The following is a 15,362-nucleotide window of genomic DNA, read 5'->3' on the forward strand; positions in this document are numbered from 1 at the left end:
ACTTGTTTTAGAATTCAGGTAAGACCTGTGAAGGTAAGGCTGGAGAAGGGGAGGAGAGTTAGGATATGATCATAAAACTCCAAGAAAGAAGCCAGAAAAGGGTAAGGAGAATGGGGACAACTATAAAGAGTCAAGAAATATTTAGGAGGAGGGCAATGTGCTGGACACAATAAAACCCTAATCCTAAGAAGTGAGAGTTAAGATAAGAGATTCTGATGATAGTTTCCCTCTTTACCCTTTTTCTAAGCCCTTCTTTGCCTGTACACAAAAGACCATGATAATCTCCATTTCTTATATGGCCCAATACATGCCCACAGATCAGTTCCAAGGCAGAGTTCTCTTACTGGCTTGCAGACAGACAGACAGCCCTCTTTGTTGTGTCTTCACATCACAGAAAGAAAAAAAGTTCTGCTGTCTCTTCTTCCTCTTGTAAGAGCGCTAATCAGTTATGTCTGACTCTTGGGGACCCCATGGACTGTAGCTCACCAGACTCCTCTGTCCATGGAATTCTCCAGGCAAGAATACTGGAGTGGGTTGCCATGTCTTCCTCCGGGGATCTTCCCGACCCAGGGATCAGACTTGTGTCTCCTGTGACTCTCCCACTGCAGGCGGATTCTTTACTGCTGAGCTACAGGGAAGTCCACCCTCACGGTCTTATCTAAACCTGATTACTTCCCAAAGGACCACTTCTGAAAATCATCATACAGGGGGTTTCAACATGTGAATTTTCAGGGGAATGTATTCAGTCTGGGGCTTTCCTGCTGACTCAGATGGTAAAGAATCCACCCACAATGCAGGAGTCCCAGGTTTGATCCCTGTATGGGGAAGGTCCCCTGAAGAAGGGGACCCACTCTACTATCCTTGCCTGGAGAATTCCATGGACAGAGGAGCCTGGCAGGCTACAGACCATGGGATTCCAAGAGTCAGACACGCTTGAGCGACTAAATCACAACCACCAAAGGTATAAATAGGACCTCTCCTGAGTGTGCTTAAAGATAATGACATCCTGGTAATTGATACATATGTATTGGATATATTTCCTGATAGCTCCTTCCTTCTCTCCTATTTATTTAGCTATTTTGATGCACCATGCAGCTTGCAGGATCTTAGTTCCCTGACCCTTGCTCCCTTCAGTGGAAGCTCGGAGTCCTAACCACTGGACCACCAGGCTAGTCTCGGTAAGTACCTTCCTTCTCTTATGGGTCAGTCGTTTCTCAGAAATGGAAAACTTAGCAGCTGGCCCAAAGCTCTGGATTGTGGGACTCACGAAAGAAAATAACTACTTTAAGAGAGGGATTCCTTGTATACAAACACAGCCTGGAGCCAATGACATTTCAGAAGGAGCTCCCTCCCCAGGCCCAGTGCCCACCAGGAAGCAAAGGCTCAAGCAGCTGAAAACAGATTCTTTACAAGACCAAGAAAACTTCTGTAAGTGAGTATATCCTTTGAGTTGAAACTGACTGCTTTGTGGGGAATTCCCTTCGGACTTGTTCCTGCTGGTTAGAATGCAATCATTAAATACAAGTTCATAGTAAGAGCAAGTCCTGAAAAAAAAAAAAAAAAAAATTAAGGCTAGATAATACAGCCTCTAAAGGCTTTTGTTTTGTCTCTTTTTCTTTTTTTGGTAACTTTAGAACAGTGTGACTTTTAGATAGCTTTCTAAAGCTAATGATCTTTGAGGGCCTTCCTCATCTTGATGGTTTGTATGCCAAGCAGTATGTACACAAAAGTCAGCCTCTTAGAAATTCCTAGCCTTTTGACAAAGCCCTTCAAAAAAGACATTTTTGGCTTCAGTTGTTTTCTCTTTAACCCAAAGATGCAGATGAAAGATAGCAGCAGACACGGAGATGATGGGCAGGGTTTGGATTCTTTTTCCCTCCTTCCAACACCCATCCATAGCTGTCTATGATTACAGAACAACCATTGTTATATTTCATTATTGTTTCATCATAGCTTGAAACCTAAAGTCCATCAGCCACCCCATGCACAAAATCAAACTAGTAGAAAGTAGCTTGCATTTCATGAAACACGAAAAAACAATGAGAAGAGATGGCAATCATAAAGAACCACCAGAGATAAGGTGAGCAAAGTCGTTTCTTAAGATAAAGAAAAACGCATATTACACAGAAAAAGACTGGGGGAAAGAAGAGGAGGGATGGGTTATTTTATACAAAAATATCACCCATTAGCTTCTATTTCAATTCTTCCATTTCCATATTTACCCAAAGATGTTGTACTAGTCAACAGTGCTTCCTTTTATTCCTTTTTTTTTTTTTCAATGTCTTCCTTATTTTAGACATTTCTGGAGGAGAACAAAATAAGTGAGCTTTATCAAGCAGTATACTGATACTAAGTTACTTAAAAGAGTAACAGGAGAACAGTCAGAAATACTACACACATGAGAGAGAAAACTTAATTGTACCTGAAAATTTTAGAGTACCATGGTGATCAACACCACTTATCAACCGAGCAAAACAAACTCATTTGTGAAAACTGATAAAATAACACATAAGAGGGAAACCTCAAGAAGAAAGAGAGAGCTTATAAGTTAGAGATTAGGGAGTACTTTGCTGTCAGTGTGCAACATGAGGAAGAATAATAAATCTCCTAGCCCATAATAGTTTGCTAAATTAAAAAAAAAACTGGAATACAAAATATTATCTACAGAATCATATAAATTGTATCTCTAACACCTAACACAATTCCTGAATTGTAATAGCAGATTGCTAAGCATGTGTTACTTAAATAGGTCTATGCTAGGGTGTGTGCCAAGAGCTGACTCATAGGAAAAGACCCTGATGTTGAGAAAGATTGAGGGCAGGAGGAGAAGGGAGTGACAGAGGATGAGATGGTTGGATGGCATCACCGACTCGATGGACATAAGTTTAAGCAAACTCTGGGGGACAGTGAAGGATAGGGAAGCCTGGTGTGCTGCAGTCCATGGGGTCCCAAAGAGTCGGACATGACTCAGCCACTAAACAACAAGAACAAAGGGTATGTGCAGATGCAAAGAAAAGACCAGAATGGTGTATGCTAAATATAAGCTGATAACAGTACAAGTGCTTTTTCTTCATTGTGTTTTTCTGCAATTTTCACAGTATCTGCAATGAACATATATTAAATTAATTATTGTAAGTATTTGTAAGACTTATCCCCACCATCAACATTCACTGGGGCTGAGGAAGAAGGTTAACTTTGGACTGTAATTTTTTGAATTTATTAAAAAAAAAAAAACCCTCAACATGTCCCTTCTATTTCAATTAACATCTTTTTACACAGCATCAGAAAAAAGCAATGAGGTCCCAACCACAGACTCAGAGTCCCAAATGCCTCTGTCTACTGTTCTCAACCTTGCCTTACAGGAAAAGTATATATATATAAAAAATAAGTTAGGTTGAATATAGCAAATATGCTAGGAAGCAGCCTCTTCTTCAGGATTCCATGTATTATCTAAAGGTTTTTAAAGCCAGTTTGGAATTTTCCACTGTGAGCAATTAAAGTGCATTCATTAGATCATTGATTCTGTAATGTGCTCCTTTGACCCATACAGTCTGTGATGACATGTATTTGAGTACATGATAAAAATATGAGAATACGGGATTTTAAGACTAAAGCTAAATGTTTAATGATTTTTATTTTCCTTTTATTCTGAGATGATGTCATTTTTCCTCTTTTGAGCAATGACCACGTCACTTCTTTTCTGAAATGCTGATGAATTTGTAAAATGTCTGAACCTCATAAAGTAAGACAGTCTCCCTACAGTGCACTCTGTTAGTATTTACAGTATCACTGCATTATTAATTTGTTTGTTTAAATGTCTTCATGCCTTCAAATTACTGAATCGGATGAGTAAAGAATGAAGGGTCATGTTGACTTTCTTTATATGTGTGTGTGTGTGTGTGTGTGCCTGCATGCTCTTCATGTGCTTCGTCACTCAGTCATATCCAACTCTTTGCAACCCCATGAACTGTAGCCCACCAGGCTCCTCTGTCCATGGGGATACATATATCCCCTATACATACACACACACACACACACACACATACATATAAGCTTTTATTAAAAAAAAACTCGACTTTCTTATTTTTCAATGCATCTCAAAGTGGAAGAGTTATATATTTGGAGAAAAGTCTGGGTGTCTAGCAATTTGAAAAGAAAAAAAAATGATGAATTATTTATGAAATAGGATAAGAATTATTAAAATAATTTTCCTGAAATGACCTGTGCCTCTGTCTGTTAAAGACAATCCTGGCTTTTCTTGTTTGCTGGTTTTGTTTTCTACCCACCCTGCACTCCGATGCAGGTTCAGCCTTTGCAAGGGAAATTAATTGGAGGCTTTGCAAGGTATACATCTGGGCATGAGGAGGAAATATAGAAACAGCAGAATCTGTGAGCCTTTTGCAAGAGAGCGAGGAACAGAGGAATACAAGGTGTGAAGGAAAGAGAGAGAAATGGATAGGCAATTTTTACATAAATATTCAAAGTACCAGTAAAGAACTCGGTATTTCATTTTGGTTATGAGATTTGGTTCCTTCAGTTACACACCGTCCTGAGACTACACCACGTGGCTCATTATCTCCCTATGGTTATATTTGGCATTGACAAAGAGAGGAGCAGACCTCCAATTTGTGCCAAGACTCACTTTTTAAACCCAATTATTGATATTTTGACGCCATCCTCTCTGCCTCCAACATTATCTTCATCTGACAAAGAAGATGACGAGGGTCATCCAGAAACAGGCTACATCTTTATTTTTTACGTTTTTTTTTATATGGATCAATTTTAAAGTCTTTATCGAATCCATTACTATATTGCTTCTGCTTTATGTTTTGGGTTTTTGGCTGCAAGGTATATGGGACTTTAGCTTCCCAACCAGGGATCAAACCCTCATCCCCGCATTGAAGCCTGTCCTCTTAACCACTGGACTGCCAGGGAAGTCCCCAGGCTACATCTTTATTGACCATTATATTTATCTCCACAACTAAGAAATAATAGTAATAGATATTTAAACACAATCCTCACTGTGTATTCTACCTGCTGTTGTTGTTTCTTAGTCCCTAAATCGTGTCCAACACTTTCCAACCCCATGGACTGTAGCCCACCAGGCTCCTCTGTCCATGGGATTTCCCAGGCAAGAATACTGGAGTAGGTTGTCATTTCCTTCTCCAGGGAATCTCTCTAACCTAGGGATCAAACCTGTGTCTCTTGCGTCTCCTGCATTGGCAGGCAGATTCTTTACCTCTAGCACCAGCTGGGAAGCCCCTCTTCCCCATCTACCCTTGTCTCCTGCATTGGCAGGTAGATTCTTGACCACTGAGCCACTGTACAAGTAACATAATGAATCAAGAGGTGGTAGAAGGCAGAGCTAGCTCAGATTCTTTTCTGCTGCTGCTGCTGCTGCTGCTAAGTCACTTAAGTCATGTCCGACTCTGTGCGACCCCATAGACAGCAGCCTACCAGGCTGTCCCATCCCTGGGATTCTCCAGGCATGAACACTGGAGTGGGTTGCCATTTCCTTCTCCAAAGCACAAAAGTGAAAAGTGAAAATGAAGTCGCTCAGTCGTGTCTAACTCTTAGCGACCTCATGGACTGCAGCCTACCAGGCTCCTCCATCCATGGGATTTTCCAGACAAGAGTACTGGAGTGGGGTGCCATTGCCTTCTCCTCTTTTCTGATGGGTCTGTCCTAAATTCCAGTAACAAACTTGGACATGTTAGCCATAGAGTCTTACAATTAAAGAGTTTCTTGGTTGCTGGTATGCATTTCCATAAATTCACCTTGACCATTTGCTTTTGGCTATTTTCTCTAATTTACACCCAGCAGATGCTGTGTTTCCAACCTTGAGGGCTTTGCCTCCAGGCTAGAATGTTTTGTGCAATGCGCTTCTTACCCCAAGAACAAATTCAGGTGAGTCCTCCTCACTCACTCCTCCCCACCCTCATCCCCTGCTAACTGGCTTCCTTTTCATCCACTCACCACAAGTAATCTTGTGAAAACACCTTTGCTCCCCACTAGAGAACAATGTATCAAATCCTTTATAAGCCTTCTACATATTCTTTCAGAGCCAGCTGCCGCCAATTTTTTAACACTATCTGTGATCACCCTTTCACCTCCACGTCTGTTCATCCTAAATTATTCCCTAATTCTCAAATCTATCTCGCACCTTATTCATGTTTATTTCATTTTTCTGAGATACTAGCGCTCTTTCCTACCTCAAACTCTCTTCATTCTTCAAGAATGAAGGTCCAGGTTAAATACCACCTCCTCTCTGCAGGCTGCCTGTGCAAGGCTGAACTGTTTGTTCCTACAGTATTGCTAATAGGTCTGCCACGACATCTCCCGATAGCATTGAATGAAAGTGTTTCAGTTTTGTTTTGTGTTGTTGTTGTCATTTATTACTTTCTTCCTGCATTTCATCAAAACCCACTCTAGGGTCTTGCTATTCAGAATGTGCTTCTGTGAAACAGCAGGATCACCATCACCTTTGAGCTTGCAAAAAAGAAAAACTCTAAGCCCCACTCTAGACTTCCTGAAATACAATTACCGGGGGTAGTCCAGGAATCTGTGTCTTCATGAGATTTCAAGGGAATTATGCCCAGAGCAGAGGCCAGTACTCATTTAACTTTATGTTCCTAAACACGCCACGCACACAGCAAGCAAGCCCTTGATAAAAGTGAAATTTAAAAATCACTTTTATTTTCTGTTGAGTGCATCCTTTTCCAAGCCTCCCCTGCAGTTCAATGACACGTTCTCATCAAAATTAGTTTTGCCCTGCTTTTTCCCATCAGTATTGACTGGAGCTTATTGAGTTTGCCTGACACACTCCACAATCTACATCGCAGCCCCTTGTCTGATTCAAGTCTCACCATTGTCCATTCCAAGACTGTTCCCTCGGCAGACCCCCTGCTGGTGCCAAGGGGAACACTTGTTAATTTTAATGGTATTTCTGGGCAGAGAGAAAGTGCAGGCTAGACAAAAACAGGTCTCTGGCTAGGAGAGGGGGAGAGAGCTTGAATGTGAAAAACATTCTCGCCAAATAAGTTTATTATCGATGTATGTTCTTCAACTAGCTGCGAATCTGGAAGACCTCAGGGCCTTCCAAAACACATCTGACCTCATCACGTGCTCTGTGGAATCCGGGAGGATGCATGCCAAGTCAGTAATATTGCAACAGGAAGTCCCAACAGAAGTGTTTACTGGAACCACTGGGCAGTATAATGTGAAATGAGAGCCTTAGGTGTTGACATTGGATCTGCCCAGTTAAAGGAATATTGAGAGCTGAAGCAATTATCCCAGTAATTGAGTTGGGGAGAGATTCATTCCTTTTGGAAAAGAGAGTCATGCCTTTCAATTAGCGGTTTGCATTGATCAAAGACATCAGGAAACTGCTTCACTCATCCAGCTTTTGTCTTGTGGACTAAGAGTACTTTGTCCTTCTGCCTACGTGCCCCAACAATCTCGATGAGCTATCACACTTAAAATGAGCATTGCTCTTGGACAATGCTTTTTTGCAGACCTGAGAATCATTAGAGAATAGTCATATATACAAAAAAAACCCAGCAATCTGATGCTCAAGAAACAGACAACAGAGCAATGGTTGCAGCTTCTTAAATGTGCTCTTTTTTTAATGTAATACATCAGGCAAATAAAAAAATTTAGAAGATGCTAACATGCATGCCATATGTCCACTCTGCAGCGTGCATCATAAATGCAACACATATAATTGAATCTCTCTCAGCTGCCATTTCTGATTGCAACTCTTTTCCCCACTCCCCCAAAGAGACAGCCACACTGCAGATCTCAGTATTTCTCATTCCTATTTGTATGTCTCTGGTTTCCTAGACATACCTGTATCCCAAGAGAATATATAGTATTTTCCATGTTCAAAAAACTGTACATAATTGAGGTTACACTGCATGTCTCCATCTGCAGATTACTTTTTGTTGTAGTTCAGTATTACGGTTTTGAGATGAATCCATGTTGACACATAGAGATCTAATGTATTAATTTTAACTACAGCATGGCATTCCAGAGGTTAATTTTGCTACAATTTATTTACTCTTTCTCTACTGATGGGCAATTAATGTACATATCGTTGACTGTTCTTTTCCCAATGTCACGCTTCCACAATAGTAAAATTGATATTTTCATGTAGGTCTCTTAGGGATAAAGTAGCTAAGAGAACTTTACGGGCATCTTGAACTTTTCATAATGTTGCTGAATTAATGTCTAAAGCAGTTATATCCAGTTAGAGGGACCACTGATCCCACATCCTGGCAAACATGCGGTACTAACTTTTGCTGCTGTTGTTTAGTCCTGTCTGACTCTTTGGTGACCGGATGGACTGCAGCACCCCAGGCTCTTCTGTCCATGGGATTCTCCAGGCAAGAATGCTGGAGTGGGTTGCTATTTGCTCCTCTAGGGGATCTTTCCAACCCAGGGATCAAACCCAGTTCTCTCACATTGCAGGCAGATTCTTTACCATCTCAGCCAGGCGGGAAGCCTATTGTCTTAACTTTTAGTATTTGCCAAATAACTGCTTTTCAGAGATACTGTTCAGGGATGAATATTTAGCAAATCTAGCAAACGGCACATGGTTCTATTAGAATTGAGAATATTCAGTAATCAGACGTATTAAGTCATATCTTTCTACCAGGAGCCTTACCTGCCTAATGCTATGTCTGGAACACAATGGACATTCAATACACATTGGTCAAATGAATTCATCTGAGCCATTGAAGATGACTCAGAAAATGGGGCAAAGAAAACATGTGCAAAAATAAAGGCAGTGAATAGCCAGCATATGACTATTCTTTTAAAAGAGAAAAAAAATAATGCAATTCCAAATATTCTTTCTTCACTTACCTCAGCAATATAGCTTGTTCTATCAGGCACCCTTGTGGTTTTAACTCATACATTTACAGTCAATGAGCAAAAACCAATTCCACTGCTCAAATTCTGCTCACTTACTATTCAGCTGTCTCAATTCATTAATTTGCTTAATCAGCCCTCATCAATAACACTTCTCTCCACTGCATTCCTCTAACTGAAAGGAAAAGCAAGCTCTGAATACTCAAAAATGTGAATCTATAAAGCAACAAAAATGGTAGTTAAAAAAAATACTTGTATAATGTCTTTGGGGGGATTGAAATAACTTCATATTAACATGTCTGCTATTATCAGAGGTCAAGGCTGGAAGACGCTTTCTCATTTTACTGATGCTGTAGTCACTTTTGAAATTTGAATGAAATGGTTACAACAGTTAGAGACTAGAAAATGACAATTCTATGGAGGTTAGGTATCAACACAGAAGGATCATCCCCCCACCTTGGAAGATGTCTGAAATGTATCTGACAAAGTAGAGCTCATTTTAATTCATATTTTTACAGGCAGCACGGAAAAAGACTTACATTTGGGAAATTTGCCGGTCTATTGCCATTAGATCTACACACCTGCATAAGAACGAACAGCCATTGTTAGAATCATCCAGTTTTCTGCCGAACAGATGGCTGACACGTACAAGAAATTATGATTTTAGGGTTATCGTAAACCCCAAGGATGAGCTAAAGGGTCATAAAATATAAGTTCCCTCATTTGTTTGAGGAGGGGAGGAGAGAATTGTGTATGGAATCCTTGACCCTTTATTATAAAAAGATAACAGGTAACAGACCAATGGATGAGATGAGCACAAATTAAATGCAGAAGATGGCATTTTTATGAAGAATAAATAGCATCTTCTCATCAGATAGAGGAAATCATCTGTATTCCTACCATTTTTAAAGAATGATCTGCTAGCATTGGTGGTATTAAGGATACATAATCTATTTCCTTCTCCCAACCTCATTTGTGACCCCATGCATAAATGGATGTACATCATTGTGACTCAGTTAAACTGTCAGGAATGAATGTGTTTTTACCCACTATTGACTGATAAGGGAAAAAAAAAGTCTTCTTTTGGGGACTGTAGGGGTTACCGCTCACATGATACTTCAGTTACAACTATGCTTCAGAAACTTCATGAATAGGAAGAGTTATTCTGACAAGATGAAGCCTTATTCTGACATGCCATTCCATACAATCACTGTTCTTTTTCTTTGATGGAGATACCTAATGGGTTCTCAATCTCATATGAAGTGAATGGAATCCTCCTTGGAAAAGGATGTAACCATACAAGTCCAAGTGAAAGGAAGATGCCTGTTATACAAATGTCCCTCCAAGATTTGTCCCTTCTACCTCTGCCCTGAAACCAAATTGCTATGCCAAAGTCCTCCCCATATACAGACTGTAGAGTGACTACAAGCTCACGACGAAAGAAAGAACCACACAGAGACTAACAGCACAAAAGAATGAATCCTGGGACTTCCCTGGTGGTCTAGTGATTAAGAATCTGCCTTCCAATGCAGGGGGTTTGGGTTCAGTCCCTGGTTGGGGAACTAAGATCCCACAAGCCACAGAGCAACTAAGCCCACGCCTCTCTAGAGAGCCCATGCACTGCAACTAGGGAAGCCAGCACACCACAACTAAGTCCCGGCACAGCCAAAAAGTAGAAAAGAATCGCGTCCTCGATGGACTCTAGTTTTTCCCATAATCAGGATGAAAATTCCAGTCCAGGGATGATGGTCACCACCCTGTTAACAAGGGCATTTATGAGGGACCTCTCATCCTTCAAGTATTAAATCATAATTACAACAGTCTTCAAGATACTCCTGCATCTGGTTTATTAGACAAAAGCCAATGTGAAGCTCTAAGCAAGCTCTTTCTTGGCATGCCTATGTGTGACTAGCAGATAAAAGCCTTTTCTTCCCCATAAAGGGGTGCAGAATCTCCCTCTTAACTTCATCTGACCTAAGAAAAACCAGGATCGTCCTGATGCTTAAAAAATAAAATCAAATAAATGCATTGGAGTCTATGGGCTAGGCTCATTAGCTGGGGACTTTGACAGGTTGCTAAATGATAACTCGGAATGAAGAGCTACAAACACACTATAATTAATTACCCAAACAGGCTCTCTACTTGGGCTAAGCTGGGGCAAGAAAGTGCTGATGGAACAGAATTCGCATTCCACTGCTCTCACTGCCTCTCCCAATTTACTGGAGATGGGAAATCATGAACAATTGATACACTCCGTTAGCTGCGATCACTGGGAGTAACTTTCCATGTAGCCTTAGGGGTATCTTACACAGTTTAACACTGAAAATAAAAGGTAATGTTCTCGGCAAAGAGCTAGGGGGATTAAATTTGGGAGGCTTGAAGCAGCCTTGAATTGTAGTCAATAAAAAAGGGACCAAATAGTAATTTTGTAATTTAACTGTGCTGGTTATGCCCAATGAGTCAGACACTTGTGAAATAAACCATGTAAATAGAAAAATGGCTTAACTCTTTCCGTCGGCACACATGGTGTTTGCTTTCCCCCATGCTTCCTGGGAGTGGGTTCTCTGATTCAATACAAATAACGTGATTATTTTGAAGTGACCAATAAATCTTTCTAAATAGTTCTTCGGTAAAGGTGTTGACGTCGTCTTTGGGACTCATCCTAATAAGATCTGAACATATTTAGAGAACAGGAAGGCCATCAGTATGGCAGGACGCAGCTCTGGAAATCAACCTTATGAAGAGCCAGAGTCCCGAATCAGCAAGAACTAGAGTTTTTTTAAAATCCCAGTGTTCTTGACCACATCAAAGATCACTGTACAGGGGTCTGTGTCCAGGTTGTTGCAGCACCCACTTCACAAACAAACTAAATAAGGTGAGCAGCCAAAAGAGAAATGCCACTCACGGCTATGTGCAATGATTTATTCAAAAACTACCCGTAGGAGATACCCAATATCTATCCAATCCCCTCCCTTCATCCCTCCCTCCCTTTCGCCTTTCTTCTCATTTTTCCTCTCCTCTTCCTTCTTCTTTTCTTTCTTTTTTGAGGGCTATTTTGCAGCTTAATTAATAGTATTCAAATTGACTGCTTTAGGGGTCTGTCAGTTAATGGATTGAGAATCAAAATGCTTAAGATGCAAACTGTTACAAATGTCTCCCTAATGCTGTCTGTCATTGATGAGATCTGTTTTGTTTTTTGATGGATAGAATCATTATAATTGCTTCATGGTAGGAAGTTATTGAGATCATTATTTGCTTTTTAAATGGAATGTGTGACCACATCCGACCTTTTGAAGAGTCAGGATCATATAAATATTCCCATTTCCTTGATTTGAAACAGTCTTTGAAGAATATCCATAAGGGAATATTTCTGTGTCTTACATTGGAAGGACTGAGGCTGAAGCTGAAGCTCCAATACTTTGGCCACCTGATGCGAAGAGCCAACTCATTGGAAAAGACCCTGATGCTGGAAAAGATTGAAGGCAGAAGGAGAAGGGGACAACAGAGGATGAGATGGTTGGATGGCATCATTAACTCAACGGACATGAGTTTGAGCAAACTCCAGGAGATGGTGAAGGAAAGGGAAGACTGGTGTGCTGCAGTCCATGGGGTCACAAAGACAGGGACATGACTTAGTGACTAAACAACAACAACAGCCCATCTGTTATTTTCAGGGGACTTTCATGACGTTTATATCCTGGGTACAGACGGCAGAGGTTCAAGTGGTGACACTGTGGTCACCTTTGTAGGATCAGGGTTTTTTCACCCAGATCCTAACCTCAAATAATCACCCTAAGGATTCAGCATCCATAATCACAAGGGTTATGATGATTTCAAAATAATACTTATGGGAATAAAACTCCTATATCATCACACTCAACAATAAAATAGCTAACTAAAGAAAATCTGCCTTGATCATTCAGAAGTTTCTCCTGGCCAGTACAGTAGCTGGTTGCCAATGCATATCTGAGGAAGCAAGCAAGCAAGGAAGGAAGGAAGAGGGAAGGGAAGGAAAGGAGGGAGGAAGGGAAGGGAAGAGAGACAGGGAGGGAGGAAGGAAAGATGGATGGAAGGAAATTCTTTGCTCACTCAGTATTCTCCAAAGATAGAATTCCCCAGAGCTAATGAATCAGAGGACTCCAGCAGTATAGGAGATGTAATCTGGGCTTCCATCACTGAGATCTCTCTCCAGATTTAAAGATCTCTTATTCTTCTTTCCATTTTGTGTGATTGCCTATTGCAAATGCTGCTTACCTTAGTTTGGCTACATCAGACCCATGCCTAGAAGTTTAACCCCCTTCCCCGTCTCTCCCGCCCTCCTGCACATGCTCACCATGTGCTCATTTTTGCATCAGGCTCTGTGCTGTGTCCTGGGGATTGCAGATTAGGCATGACAGGCATAGTTACTGCCTTCAGGACTTCAGTGGAATCTGTTATTTTGTCTACACAGCATCCTTCCTTTCTTTTAGGACCACCCCTCTCTCCACCCAGGGCCTGCTCATCCCCTTCCCACCATAGTATGACCCTGTTCTCAGCTTTCATGGGTTAGTCCAAGCACTGGTGTCAGACTCCAATCTCAGTGGCCAGCATCTTCCCCTGTCATGTATGAACCAGGGCAAGGAAAAAGAAAGCTTTTTCTTGGCTGCAGGAAGGTGGGATGTTAGTTTCAGGGGATGTTGGTGGCCAGGTAAAAAAGGTAAGCTGTGTCGGAAAAGGGGGAGAGGAAGTCCCAACTTCGCTGAATTTCCTATTTCTCGTGGTCTCAGAGGTCTGGATACGCTCTTGGGTCTCCAAGAGTTTGCCTCCTCAGATCTTCCCATATTTATATAACACATTCCTTATTTATATGAGCCTTTTAATAACTAACCCCTTTCCTCTACACAGGTTCTGCCATTGGTACCCAAAGACACCTGCCTATGTTAGACATATCCATCTTCCATCATCCTTAAGTTCTCTAACTAGAAAACAATGCTAATGGTATATGTCCCTCCTCGCATTAATGGAACCAGTGGAGATGAGTATGATGAATAACCTGACTATCATCAAATGCAGGCTCCACTGAAACCCCAGAAACCATTATCGAAACAAATAAAAGTCAGACCCTCATATTTTGAGTTGCTTTTACAGTACAGAGCAATGGAGTTTTTGTAAAAGGCAACATGATCACATTTGGCTTCAAAGAAATCAGGGTTTCTGGAAGGAACAAAGACTTCACTGCCTGAGGTCTTTCCTTCTTTCTCCCTTTCTTTCTTTCTGCCCTGCAGACTAATAGCTCATTATGGAGATGACTGTCTGTAAAAATTAAAGTTACCTAGACATGCAGGTCACTACCCAGGAAGAGCTAATTATCTGCATAAATCCTATGGATCCTGACCCTGGCTACCTTAACCATTTACTGTACTGGTCATTTGTCACTGCATCACCTGTCTGAGTCGGGGAGGAAACTGCCCCATGGCGGTTTCTTCAAGTGAGGTTAAGATGCGGGTCCTCTCTTTGCACAGTGAGTCCCAGTGTCCCAATGATATGTGTCCTGGTAAACAAATCCAACCAGGGTGCTAAGCTGTCACAGGTCTACAATTAATACAAATTAGCCACTGTGCAAATTGAGAGTATTTCCTGCTGGTCATGCAAATTAATTCCATCCAATTGCTTCATCTAATGCAAAGAGGTGAGCTTCCCTGGGGGCTCAGGGGTAAAGAATCCACCTGCCAATGCATGAGATGTGGGTTCGATTCCTGAGTTGGGAAGATTCCCCCAGAGGAGGGTCTGGCAACCCACTCCAGTGTTCTTGCCTGGAGAATTCCACGGACAGAGGAGCCTGGCAGGCTGCAGTGCATGGAGCTGCAAAGAGCCAGACATGACTGAAGCAACTGAGCATGCAACAGGTAGGAATTCACATGCTACCATCCCTTAATCACTCTTAACTCAAATCCTGGGAGCATTTACCACCGTTAGATTCTCAAGTAGGGACTGACTTCAGGTACCATGTCATGGACACTTTCCACCTTCAGAACTATTTTCCTTTTAAATGAGGAAGTCCACATCTTCTTTATCCGTTCATCTGTCCATAGGCACTTAGGTTGTTTCCATGTCCTGGTGATTGTAAATAGTACTGCAAATAACATTAGGGCACATGTGTCTTTTTGAATCATGGTTTTCTTAGCGTATACCTTCCATAGTGGGGTGGGGTTGGGAGGGAGGTCAAAGAGAGAGGGGATATATGTATACATATATCTGATTCATTTTGTTGTACAGTAGAAACTAACACACCATTGTAAAGCAACTATAATCCAATGAAACATAAATTACTTAATTAAAAAGTCAGAAGTCCAATGATTAAGGAAAGGGGCAACTGAACCAACATTGGTAAATACTTTCCCTTCCTGAACTAAAATTCAATGTGCTGCAGCCAATGCTTGAGGTATTTCTACAACATGCATGGTTACATCATCATCACCATCATCATTACTGTCATTAAAACAACATCAACA

This window comes from Bos mutus, chromosome 25 (genome assembly GCF_027580195.1).
Source record: "Bos mutus isolate GX-2022 chromosome 25, NWIPB_WYAK_1.1, whole genome shotgun sequence".
NCBI classification, from domain to species: Eukaryota; Metazoa; Chordata; class Mammalia; order Artiodactyla; family Bovidae; genus Bos; species Bos mutus.